The sequence below is a fragment of the Phyllobates terribilis genome, unplaced genomic scaffold, assembly GCF_046119375.1.
Source record: "Phyllobates terribilis strain yellow unplaced genomic scaffold, ASM4611937v1 Scaffold_2__4_contigs__length_985480577, whole genome shotgun sequence".
Taxonomy (NCBI): domain Eukaryota; kingdom Metazoa; phylum Chordata; class Amphibia; order Anura; family Dendrobatidae; genus Phyllobates; species Phyllobates terribilis.
Window position 1 is genome coordinate 706,542,826 of NW_027362762.1, and position 13,643 is coordinate 706,556,468.

Sequence of the window (13,643 nt, forward strand, 5' to 3'; positions counted from 1 at the left end):
GATCCTTGTAGTTGAAACCATAATGGTTTGTAAGAGATAACATATTGTGGCAATATGCCATCACTTACTATGATGGACAAACAACAAGTTTATTTCAATACTGACAATAAACTTTTTTTTTTTTGCATAGAATTTATGCCTTTTTTGGTAATTGCTGAATTTTACAAACCTATAAAGCACAGCAACAAACTTTATACAGCAACAAACTTTAATGCTCAACTTTTTAGTATAAAAATCATGTAGGTAGAAAAAGGACGCAGCAATAATGCACTAAAAACATTCTTCCTTCTAAATTATTCTAATCCTTTGTTAGGAAGTTGAGAATTTCTGAATGATTTTGTGGTGTTGCATTGTAAATACACATGGGCTGTGAAGAACGGGAAGGAACTAGCGAAGACTTTTTTAAAGCTCTGGTTATTCGAAGAGTATACACAGTCAATGCTTCGCTTAATCACCACCTCTCCCCCTCAGAGACTCGTATAATATTGAGTCCTTTTCAAAAGGCCATTGAAGGCATAATCCTCCATAACGTTAGAAATACCATAAATATTTTTATGTGTAACAGCAAATCAATGCTTTGTTAACGCAATGGTCTCTGGTTACTATAGCAACTCACGCCCCAGGAAAGGAAAAGGCTTTTTAACTCATTAGCTGTTAGTAGTGGAGTCTTGTCAGGTTTTAATGCAATCCCTTCTGAGCCAGAGGGTTACATGTTACTGTAGTGTGTGCACTTTGTAGAAGCAGATTAGAAACATCTAATTCTTTCTCTGTCCATTTTTCCTTCTTCCATACCTTGAATGACAGGTAACCCTTAACCTAAGCTAAATTCACTTTAACCCACGGCGCCTTACAATGAATGGTATTAAATTCTAACACTCATCTGGGAGTTTGCTCTAATTCAACAGCAATGTAGTAATTTCAGAGAATGGACTTGTTTTAGGAGTAATGTTAAAGTCAACATCTTGATATATGTGTGGCTGTGAATATTTTTCTACTAACACATTTCCTACAGAATATCTTTTTTAGTTAATAAATATCTATGAAAAATGCATTGAGAAAGATTTTGTTTTACAGATCATATCACAATTTATAAGATCAGTTCATTTCTTTGAGCATTATTTCATAATATTTACTAATACTCAAATCACATGACTTAGAACTTCTATATTTTAGAAATTCTATATTTTTAAGAAATTATGTAGATAAGTAATATATTGAGTCCAGTAAAGTGATAATAGGCAGAAAAGCCCATGGCAATACTTTCAGAGGATGTGTTAGAAACTGACCTGGGTTGGAGTAGTGGTATTGCAACCACTAGGGGCAGCACTGGCAGCTAGTGTAGCCAAGAAAAGCCAGTAATCGGTACACCAGAACAGCAGTATAGTTTGAAAGGATTTAGCAGGTTCCATAGTCAGGAAAAGCCAGTAATCGGTACAACGGAACAGCGGTATAGTCTTGTATGAGGCAGCAGGTGATGAGAGAGCTTAAAGAGGACCTATCACCTCCACACATATTATGGTATATTACAGTAAGGAGACTGTAGATATAAATAAATATGTAATAAATTACCTTTGGAAGAATTAATTGCGTTATGAAATAAGAGAATCACAGTTATGGGAGCCACCATCTTGGGATTGGCAGCTCAAAGGGCTGTACTCTGAGACGTGCCCCCAGAGGCTGGTTGCTAGGCAGCGCCTCTGGTCAGCAGCAGTGTAGTGATAATAATAAAAAAAAAATAGAAATAAAAATCCACATTTACATCTCGTGGCTAAAAATGGAGCAAGTTGAATAAAAGAGTTGAAGCAGAGCTGCAGTGGAAATAAGTGAGTAAGGCAGACTTTATCCATCCAGATCAGATGTGGGAATAAAGTCTGTATCACTTATTTTCATTGAAGTGCTGTTTCCATACTATTTTTTCATAATTTGGAGGGTTTTGGCTGGTCACTGATATTTTTCCATATATCTCTCTATATCTATAGCAAAAAAATGGCAGACAGCACATGCTGTTGTGCAAATGGAATAGACAATAGATGGAAATTGTTGACAATTATCAAGACACCCTCAATAAAGGAGTGGTTCTGCAGGTGGGGACCACAGACCACATCTCAGTACAAATGCTTTCTGGCTGATGTTTTGGTCACTTTTGAATGTTGGTTGTGCTTTCACACTCGTGTTAGCATGAGATGGACTCTACAACCCAGAGAAGTTGCTCAGGTAGTGCAGCTCATCCAGGATGGCACATCAATGCGAGATGTGGCAAGAAGGTTTGCTGTGTCTGTCAGCGTTGTGTCCAGAGGCTGGTGGCGCTACCAGGAGACAGGCCAGTACACCAGGAGACGTGGAGGGGGCCGTAGGAGGGCAACAACCAAGCAGCAGGACCACTACCTCCTCCTTTGTGCAAGGAGGAACAGGAGGAGCACTGCAAGAGCCCTGCAAAATGACCTCCAGCAGGCAACAAATGTGCATTTGTCTGCACAAACGGTTAGAAACCGACTCCATGAGGGTGGTTTGAGGGCCCGACATCCACAGATGGGGGTTGTGCTCACAGCCCAACACCGTGCAGGATTCTTGGCATTTGCCACAGAACACCAGGATTGGCAAAGTCGCCACTGGTACCCTGTGCTCTTCACAGATGAAAGCAGGTTCACACTGAGCACATGTGACAGACGTGACAGAGTCTGGAGATGCTGTGGAGAGCGATCTGCCATTAGGTACCGAGATGAGATCCTCAGACCCCTTGTGAGACCATATGCTGGTGGGGTTGGCCCTGGGTTCCTCCTAATTAGAGATGAGCGTTGTTCTACTCGAACTGTTCGCCAATCTCAAATTCGAGCTGTTTTGGGCGGTGTTCGAGCCGTTCGGCGAACACGAACAATTTGAGAAAAATTCGGCGGTTCGAGGTTATGTTCGATAACTGTTCGTGCACCAAAATCATAACTGGATTTTTTCTCAGCAATGATGAAAATTAATGTTAATATGCAGTTTGAGTGTACAGCGGGGTGGGGGGAGGGGCAGGGGATGGATCTCTGCAGGAACAATGAAGATCTCCATTTTTTTTTCTCTTTCCCGCATTTACAGTGGGGAGGTGCAATCTGTCAGCCTATCAGCAGCACACACACGGAGCGAAGTGCTTTTTTTCACACAAGCAAGGGCATGTGTCATTGGCAGTGTATGTCACATGTCCTTGCCCTATAAGACCAATCCATTTTCCCCGTCGCCACCATTTTCTCACTGCTGCAGCTGCGTGTTAGACGGCACCGCTGTTGCTGTGTGCGCTATACCTTGTTAATTTCAAGCCAATTTTCGCACAAATCTACAGATAGCTTGGGAGTAGGGAATAGTTGTGATTGCAGTCCTTTTAAGGACTAGGTTACAGCATTTCCTACGACTTTTATCAGGCAGGTCTGTGCTCTTAAATAGATAGATTGTGGGAGTAAAGACTAATTGTAATTGGAGTCCTTTTCAGGACTAGGTTACATCAGTTCCTATCAGTTTTTGCCAGGCAGGTCTGTGCCAGTGCTGTGCAAGTTTTTTTCACAGCATTTGGCTGAATCTAGCAAAGCTAATCCTTTTTGGCCTATTGCAGAGTGTGTTAGTCAGTGGAGTAGCCTATCTGTGTTGCAAGATATACCACCTGTGTATAGAATACCATTTTTTTTACTGCACCTAGTGAAGTAAAATCTTTTGGGCATAGCATCATTCTATTAGTCCATCTATACTGACCTCCATCAGGTTGCAAATTGAATATCATTTTTTTCTGCATCTAGCTCTGAAAAAATATTGGGCTTCTAGCTGTGTGTGGGACTTGTTGTATTAGTCCATCTATACTGACCTCCATCAGGTTGCAAACTGCATATATTTTTTTCTTCATCTACCTCTGAAAAAATATTGGGCTTCTAGCTGTGTGTGGGACTTGTTCTATTAATCCATCTATACAGACCTCCATCAGGTTGCAAACTGAATATATTTTTTTCTGCATCTACCTCTGAAAAAATATTGGGCTTCTAGCTGTGTGTGGGACTTGTTGTATTAGTCCATCTATACTGACCTCCATCAGGTTGCAAACTGAATATATTTTTTTCTGCATCTACCTCTGAAAAAATATTGGGCTTCTAGCTGTGTGTGGGACTTGTTGTATTAGTCCATCTATACAGACCTCCATCAGGTTGCAAACTGAATATATTTTTTTCTGCATCTACCTCTGAAAAAATATTGGGCTTCTAGCTGTGTGTGGGACTTGTTGTATTAGTCCATCTATACAGACCTCCATCAGGTTGCAAACTGAATATATTTTTTTCTGCATCTACCTCTGAAAAAATATTGGGCTTCTAGCTGTGTGTGGGACTTGTTCTATTAATCCATCTATACAGACCTCCATCAGGTTGCAAACTGAATATATTTTTTTCTGCATCTACCTCTGAAAAAATATTTGGGCTTCTAGCTGTGTGTGGGACTTGTTGTATTAGTCCATCTATACTGACCTCCATCAGGTTGCAAACTGAATATATTTTTTTCTGCATCTACCTCTGAAAAAATATTGGGCTTCTAGCTGTGTGTGGGACTTGTTCTATTAATCCATCTATACAGACCTCCATCAGGTTGCAAACTGAATATATTTTTTTCTGCATCTAGCTCTGAAAAAATATTTGGACTTCTAGCAGTGTGTGGGACTTTCTCTATTAGTCCATCTATACTGACCTCCATCAGGTTGCAAATTGAATATAATTTTTTTCTGCATCTAACCCAGCCAATAGTTTTGGCCTAATACCACAGTTTGGCCACTCAGCTCTGCTCGGTTCCCATCCATTGTTTTTTTGTGCAAACAACTCCAGAGTTGTTAATTAGTTAACCACCAAAATGAGTGGAAAAAGGCCTGCTGCTGGTGGAAAGGGGAATAGGCGTGTTGAGAAGGGGAAAAAAGGCCAAACTAAAATGTCTACTTCTTTTAGCGGACAATGTGATAAGATCCCTTTCTTACGGCCACGCCAATCGCTACAAATTCCAGATGAGGCACAAAAACAGCAGGTGCTTCAACGGATATCAAGTGCTCCTTTAAGTGGGCTCTCCTCCACATCAACTTCAACATCACAAATACTCCAGTCCTCAAAGGTGTCACCCCAATCGCACTTGCTTCCTCACAGCTCCCAAATCTCCAGCTGCCCGTCTGAGTATGAGGTAGAACAGATGGTTGAGTCTGCAGAGCTGTTTACTCATACTATAGCCTGGGAATCAGAGGTCGACTCCAGCGCTTCTGTGAATCCAGGCGAGGAAATGATCTGCACTGATGCCCAGAATCTTTATGAGTCGGATCCAGGACCAGACGCAGAAGGTTCTGACCATAATGTAGACCCTCATTCCCAAACTGTAACTCCTGTTGGTGGAGACAATGAGGAAGACGATGATAAGACTCAAATACCTGATTGGAGCGACAACTTTAGTTATTTGTCAGGGCAGGAACAGGTTGGCTCTGAGGACGACGGGTGTGATAACGCACAGGGTGATGATGATGAGGTTGGAGATCCCACTTACTGTCAACCCACAGTCAGCCAAGAGATGAGGTCAGCAGAGGAGGTGGAGGAAGATGCTAGTGACGACGAGGTCAGGTTGCGCCTTCCTGGACAGAGACATAGTACTGGAAGCACGTCAACAACTGCATCCTCAAACACAACTCTGCCTCTCACCACAAGTCGTGGTGGCTCTTCAGGTCGCATGGGTGCTAAGCCTTGCATAGCCTGGGCATTTTTTCAGATCGATAAAGATGACCCAACTCATGTTATCTGTAACATTTGTCAGCAAAAGCTAAGTAGAGGACAAAAAATACATAGTTTGAGTACTTCATGCATGAACCGGCACATGGACATGAAGCATAAGTTGCAGTGGGAAGCTCAGTGTGCTACAATGCGGCCTAGCCGGCCGGGCCAACCACCGTCTGCCATATCTTGTGCATCCGCGGCCTCTTCATCCTCTGTGACTGGGGGGACAGCAGTCACACCTGTTTTGGGGCGCAGACCTGCCACCTCTTTACCCGCAACAGCCAGCGTGATTGGCAGGTCATCATTTTCTTTGGAGGTGGTAACACCAGCTGGTCTTGAGCGCTGTCCGACATCGATAGCACCACCTTTGGATCAAGGCAACCTAACATGTCCGCCTGCATCTTCCTCACAGACCGGCAGTTTGCCGGGGACACCCTTATCAACCCCGTCTAAGCACAATAGCCAGCCCTCGGTCCCTCAGATGTGGACATGAGAAAGCTAAGAGGTTGAATTTCACCATCTGCAAGTTCTTGGCTACAGAAATGCTGCCTTTCCGCCTGGTGGACACAGAGGATTTTCGAGACCTTATGTCCGTCGCAGTGCCCCAGTACCAGATGCCCAGTCGGCACTACTTCTCAAAGAAAGGTGTGCCTGCGCTCCACCAGCATGTCGCACACAACATCACCGCTTCTTTGAGAAACTCTGTGTGTGACAGGGTGCATTTCACCACAGACACTTGGACGAGTAGGCATGGACAGGGGCGTTACATGTCACTGACTGGGCACTGGGTAACTATGGTGACAGCAGGACAAGGGGCTGCTGTCCAAGTCTTGCCGTCCCCACGAGTTGTGCGTCAATCCTCTTTATGTCAAAGTTCCTCCACTGCTTCTGCCTCCTCAACCTCCTCTCAGTCTTCCACCTGCACCCAAAGCCTGTCTGGTCATGCCACAAGCTTTCTAACTGCGCAGAAGGGATCCTGCACACCTCCTTACTATGCTGGCAGTAGGGCTCAACGTCATCAGGCGGTTTTTACATTGAAATGTCTGGGAAATGTGAGTCACACAGCTGAGGAGTTGTGGTCAGCTCTGGAGAACCAATTTCATGAATGGTTGTCTCCACTGGACCTGAAACCAGGGAAGGCCGTGTGCGACAATGCTGCAAACCTGGGTGCGGCCCTTTGCCGGGGCAATGTCACACACGTGCCTTGTATGGCTCAAGTGTTGAACCTGGTTGTCCAGCAATTTTTAGCCCACTATCCCAGACTAGATGGCCTTCTGCAGAGGGCACGGTCGCTGTGTGCTCACTTTCGCCGTTTGCATCCCGCAGCTCAGCGACTTACATCTCTACAGAAGTCGTTGGGCCTGCCACTTCACCGGCTAAAATGCGATGTGCCTACCCGGTGGAATTCAACTCTGCACATGTTGCAGCGACTGTGGCAGCACCGACAAGCCCTGGTGCAATACGTTCTGACGTATAGCCTGGGCCAACGAGATCCAGAGGTGGGGCAAATCACGCTGGAGGAGTGGTCTCAGATCAGGGACCTATGCACCCTTCTGCACAGTTTTGAAATGGCGACGAAGATGTTTAGTGCTGACGATGCCATTATCAGCATGACTATTCCGGTGATTTACATGCTGGAGCACATGTTAAACAGAATTCGGAGTCAGGTGGTGGCACAAGAGGAGGTGGAGGAAGTAGAGGAGGAGGAGTTGTATGCGGAAGGGCTAACATCTGCAAGGTCCAGACGGTCGGCAGCACCAAGGCGGCAGGCATGTGAGGGTGGGGGAGATGGTTTTACCAGGGCGCATGGTAGCAGCCAAACTAGTGAGGAAGGTGCAGGAGCCCAGGAAGAAGTGGAGGACGAACTGATGGAAGACTCATCAGATGAGGGAGACCTTGATCACATTTCTGTTGTGCGAGGTTGGGGGGAGAGGACAGAGGAAGGAAGCATGATTGTTACCTCACCACCAACACAACAGGGGCTTGGTGCTCCTGGATGCGCAACACACATGAGTGCCTTCTTGCTGCACTACCTGCAACATGACCCTCGAATTGTGAGAATTAGAAATAATCCTGACTACTGGGTTGCCACACTGTTAGATCCCCGGTACAAAAGTAAATTTGCAGAAATTATTCCTGCCATAGAAAGGGATGCACGCATGCAGGAGTATCAGCAGAGACTGTTGCAGAATCTTACATGTGCTTTTCCACAAAATACCAGTGGTGCACGTAGTGAATCTCACAGTTCCAACTTGCCAACCGTGGGACCGTCAAGTGTTCAGCACTCAAACCGTAACAGAACCACAGTATCTGCTGGTAACATCAATTTTGCGGAATCATTTCACCACTTTTTTAGCCCATCCTTTGCAAGGCCACAGGAGACAAGAAGTCTGACACATAGTCAACGCCTAGAGACGATGGTAAAGGAGTATCTCCAAGTAAACATTGAAGCCACGACTGTGTCACTGGACCCTTGCTCTTTTTGGGCTTCCAATCTGGATAAATGGCCGGAGCTAGCCACTTACGCCTTGGAGATCTTGTCATGCCCCGCAGCCAGCGTTCTGTCTGAACGTGTGTTCAGCGCTGCTGGTGGTGTGCTGACAGATAAGCGCACGCGGCTCTCCACTGATAATGTAGACAGACTCACGTTCATAAAGATGAACAAATCATGGATCCGAAACGACTTTTCTACCCCTGTGTCATCCTGGGGAGAGTAAAAGCTTGATGATTGGTTAAAATCACCCTACCAACCATTTTAAGCTTTCAAATTACTAATCATGTTTATCTGTATCTTGGCTGGAAAATAATTTGGGCTTTGTAGCAGTGTGCAGCACTGATTCTATTAGGCCATCTATAATAAGCTCCACCAGATTTAAAATTACTAATCATGTTTATCTGTATCTTGACTGGAAAATAATTTGGGCTTTGTAGCAGTGTGCAGCACTGATCCTATTAGGCCATCTATATTAAAGCTTCACCAGATTTAAAATTAATAATAATTTTTAGCTGCATCTAGCCCGGAAAATAATTTTGGGGCTCCGAGATGCGCAAGACACATAAGTGCCTTCTTGCTGCACTACCTGCAGCATGACCCTCATATTGTCAGAATTCGAAGTAATCATGACTACTGGGTTGCCACACTCTTAGATCCCCCAAACTTTTCGATCAACCTTTTCATTTTAATAAAGACCAAAAAAATGGTCATTTTTGAAATTATAAGCATTAGCAGGTTGTTAGAAACTGAAATCAAACAGTTTTCAACTCAAAACTTTATTCTAGGTGATGTTACATTTTCACATAGGACCCCTTGTTCGAAAGGAGCTTCTGAACTCTCTCGTCCATTGAATTTGTCAGGTTTTGGATGGTTTCTGCTTCAATTGTTTTGCATGAGGACAGAATACCCTCCCAGAGCTGTTGCTTAGATGTGAACTGCCTCCCGCCATCATAGACACTCCTTTTAATGATGCTCCAAAGGTTCTGAATGGGGTAGAGGTCAGGGGAGCATGGGGGTCACACCATAAGTTTGTCCCCTTTTATGGCCATATCAGCCAGAGATGCAGATGTTTTATGTGCAGCATGAGATGGTGCATTATCATGCAGAAAAATGATCTTGCTGTGAAATACACGGTTCTTCTTCTTGAACCATGGCAGGAAGTGCTGTTTGAGAAAATCCACATACATTATGGAGTTCATCTTTAGCGCCTTCAGGGATCCTAAAGGGGCCGACAATCTCTCTCCTCATGATTCCAGCCCAAAACATTACTCCACCTCCTCCTTGTTGGCGCTGTAGCCGTGATTGCGTGGGGTGTCCATCAACCAGCCATCCTCCACTCCATCCATCTGGACCATCGAGCGCTGCACGGCACTCATCCGTGAACAAAACAGTTTTGAAATCAGTCTTCATGTAATGTTTGGCCCACTGGAGCCGTTTCTGCTTGTGTGAAGTGGATAGAGGAGGTCGACAGGATGGCGCATGCACAGCTGCAAACCTCTGAAGGACCCTGCATCTTGTTGTTCGGGGGACGTTGGAGGCACAAGCAGCTTCAAAAACTTGTCTGCTGCTATGACAAGGCTTTTTTGCCGCTGCTCTTTCAACCTGACGTAATTGCCTGTAGGAAAGAGTCCTCAATTTGCCCTTATCAGCACGCACACGTGTGTACTGTGAATCAGCTACATACTTCTTGATTGCCAAGACACTTCATCCTGATCATCGCACAATGTTGATTGTAGTCATGCCTTGACCTAAACACTCCACAATTTGTTGCTTCTCAGCAGCCGACACATCCTTTTTCTTTCCCATTTTGGCAGAAAATGTAGACTGCTTAATAATGTGAGACAGCCTTCTTAAGTAGTCTTGCCTTTCATTGGACACACCTGCCAAACTAATTAGCACAGGTGTCTGCAATTGCTTACAGTGATATAAAGAGCCCTGACACACATCACCATCAATGAGCTTAACTGACAAACAAACAAATTCTTCCCTTTTCACTCCTAAACACTTTTTTCATAATAATTTGGAACACAGTGTACATGTGCTTTTCCACAAAACACCAGTGGTTCACGTAGTGAATCTTACAGTTCTAACTTGCCAACCGTGGTCTGTATGGAGTTGTTCAATAAAGGGCCCAAAATTAAGATAACATAGATGGGAGAGGTCTCTATGAATAGGAATTCCCAAGTATTTGATACCCTGTGAGGGCCAGGCAAAGGGAAAGTTGGACTGGATGGAATCCTATATGGATTTGGGGAGGGAGACATCGAGGGCCTCAGACTTCGCTGCATTGATTTTAAAATTTGACCATGTAACAAAGTGATCTATTTCAGCCATAACAGCATGGATGGATATATGCGATTGAGTGATATATACTAGGACATCATCAGCAAATAGAGAGCACTTGTACTCGGTGCCTCCCACCTCAATCCACCTAATATTGGGGTTATGGCGAATTGATGAGAGCAGGTGCTCCGTCACTAGGATGTATAAGAGAGGGAACAGAGAACATCCCTGCCTTGTCCCATTGGTGATTGTGAAAAGTGATGAAAATGTTCTGACGCGCCCCCTGGGCCTTGGGACACCCGGAGCCGGACCCTTTTTGGTGGATGCTGGTGGTTGTAGTCTCCGTGGCGGCAACCCGGTTCCGTGGCTCAGGGCGGTCAAACCAGTGGCGGAACTATTTATGTGGTTTTGATGTTTAAATGTCCGAATACGCCACCCGTGGATTGCGGTCAGAGTGAACCGCCGCTCCAGGGCAGACCGCTGAGGCTGGTGTTGTGGGTGCAGCAGAGTGTAGCATAACTCCCCACGGGAGGAGTAGAGCCTCAGGGCAGTGTATGCGGAGGATGGGGGTGATGGTGCAGGGCAGCAGCAGTAATGACACGGAGTCAGTGATGCAGTCCAGGGCCTTTACTCACAGTTCTTATTATCCAGACCACGTCTGCAGGTAACGGCTGCCCACGTCGTACTGTGCTCACCAGGTGAGGGGCTCAGAGAACTCCCAGATAACTTTGGAGTGCTTCACAGGACCCCCTTTGTGTGTCCTTTGTCTGGCCTTTCTTACCAACCCTTCTGTCCGGCTGCCTCGGGCCTCCTCTTGGTAAACTTGGCGCCAGTTTCCCTGACCCTATGTGGTGCCTTCCTAGCGGGTGTAGCGAGGGGCTGCGCCACATAAAATGTCACAGCCTCCTGTTTCTAGCTGAGGGTCGTTTCCTGCCTCCACTAGTTTCGGGGACCGGTCTCCCCCTTTGGCCTGACCCCTCCACGCAGGTGGATTCAGCCGTCCGCACCCCTGAGATCCCTTCGTTCCTCGTTCCTGGAGCCTTCTCCGCTCCTCTTCCTTCCTTCTCCCTCTTCCAGGCCTGGGCCTCTGTTACTAGGCCCGCCTCCGGAGCAGAGCTCATGCAGAGCCCCTGCTCCCTGCCACTTCTGCTCAGACTTCTCTGCACTGAACTAAGATGGTGCCCACCTTTTATACTCCCTTCTCAATGCACCCAGGAACTGCTTCCTCCCTGCTCCTGCACTACAGGGTTCCCCTTCCTCAGTGTTCCCTCCCCCCACTCCAGCCAGGGACAGGGACTGTCGTGCCCATCTCAGGGGCATATTGGTCGCCCTGCCCTACGGCAATGTGGTGTAATGCATGCAGGTGTCGGGTCCTGATCCACACTCCATCCTTACCTGAGAGTGAGATATCACACCTCTGGGTGAGGTGCAATACCTCTGTAGCAACCGAGCCCTCAGGGTGCTACAGTTCCATTTATCTTCAGCCTAGGTGACGTATTGCGATACAGGGCCGTGATTTTGGCTATAAAAGGGTCCCCTAGACCCCTACCCCAAGCTTTTTAAGAGAATCATATATGGCGTGCCAGGAGACTCTATGGAATGCTTTCTCAGCATCCAACGAGAGTATCTAATTACAAATTTTTAACTGCATCTAGCCCAGGAAATACTTTGTGCCTAGTAGCAGGGTCTGCTAGTCAGCGGATTATCCCGGCTGTTAAGCAAGCTACACCACCTGTAGTTTGGACACTTCATTTTTTCAAAGGAAATACTTCGGGACCACGGGATACTCAGTGAAGAGCATCAGGAGGCACCCCAAGGCATAGGGGCTCGGACTGGCAGTAGGATGCCTTGCGGTGGACAGCCGAGCTCGATCCTTATAAAAGCTTTTTAACTGCAGCAGCTTTAGTGGACGCTACTGGAGCTGGAATTACGCGGCTGCTGGCATGAGACTTGCCCTCCAATAGATCCTTGTAAATGGATTTAAAGTGTATTTATTCAAATTAGAGAGACAATTTAAATTAAAAAGCTTAGAGCTGCCTCCACCACAGGGGGCTCGCTCGACCCACCAGCGGACAGACACCAGTATTGGGAGAGGGGGGCTGGCCGTCAGGGTTCACCGCGGCTCTGGCACAAACCCGGCGACACGGAGGTGGCACGGGCAGGAGCGGACTGAACGTGTCGGCTTCTCACTTTTTGGATTTTAGAAGGGCATGACATGCCTATATCTGTGTCTCCCCCTCCTTTTACTCCTCCACCTCTTTTCTTTTCGCATGACTATATGTACTTGTCACTTTTCCATCTGTTAGTTGTGTCTTCTGAGCAGTTTGTCAGCTTTTGGACACCTTTGAAGGTGTTTTCTATGTGTTTCTATGTGTTTTTGTTTGCCTGCCATTGGTTTTAACGGTGTTCGAAGGTGTTCGACGAACAGTTCGACGAACAGTTCGGCGAACACACGGGTGTTCGACGAACCGAACCGAACTCGAACACTACGGGGGTGGCTCAACACTACTCCTAATGCAGGACAATGCCAGACCTCATGTGGCTGGAGTGTGTCAGCAGTTCCTGGAAGATGAAGTCATTGAAGCTATGAACTGGTCCGCCCGTTCCCCAGACCTGAATCCGACTGAGCACATCTGGGACATCATGTCTCGCTCCATCCACCAACGTCACGTTGCACCACAGACTGTACAGAAGTTGGCGGATGCTTTAGTCCTGGTCTGAGAGGAGATCCCACAGGAGACCAACCTCATCAGGAGCATACCCAAACGTTGTAGGGAGATCATACAGGCGCATGGAGGGCACACACAATACTGAGCCTCATTTTGACTTGTTTTAAGGACATTACATCAAAGTTGGATCAGCCTGTATTGCGTTTTCAATTTTAATTTTGTGGGTGACTCTAAATCCAGGCCTTTCTTGATTAATAAATTTGATTTCCATTGATAATTTTTGTGTGATTTTGTTGTCAGCACATTCAACTTTGCACAGAACAAAGTATTCGATGAGAATATTTCATTCAATCAGATTTAGGATGTGTTATTTGAGTGTTCCCTTTATTTTTTTGAGCAGTGTATATATATATATATATATATATATATATATATACAGTACAG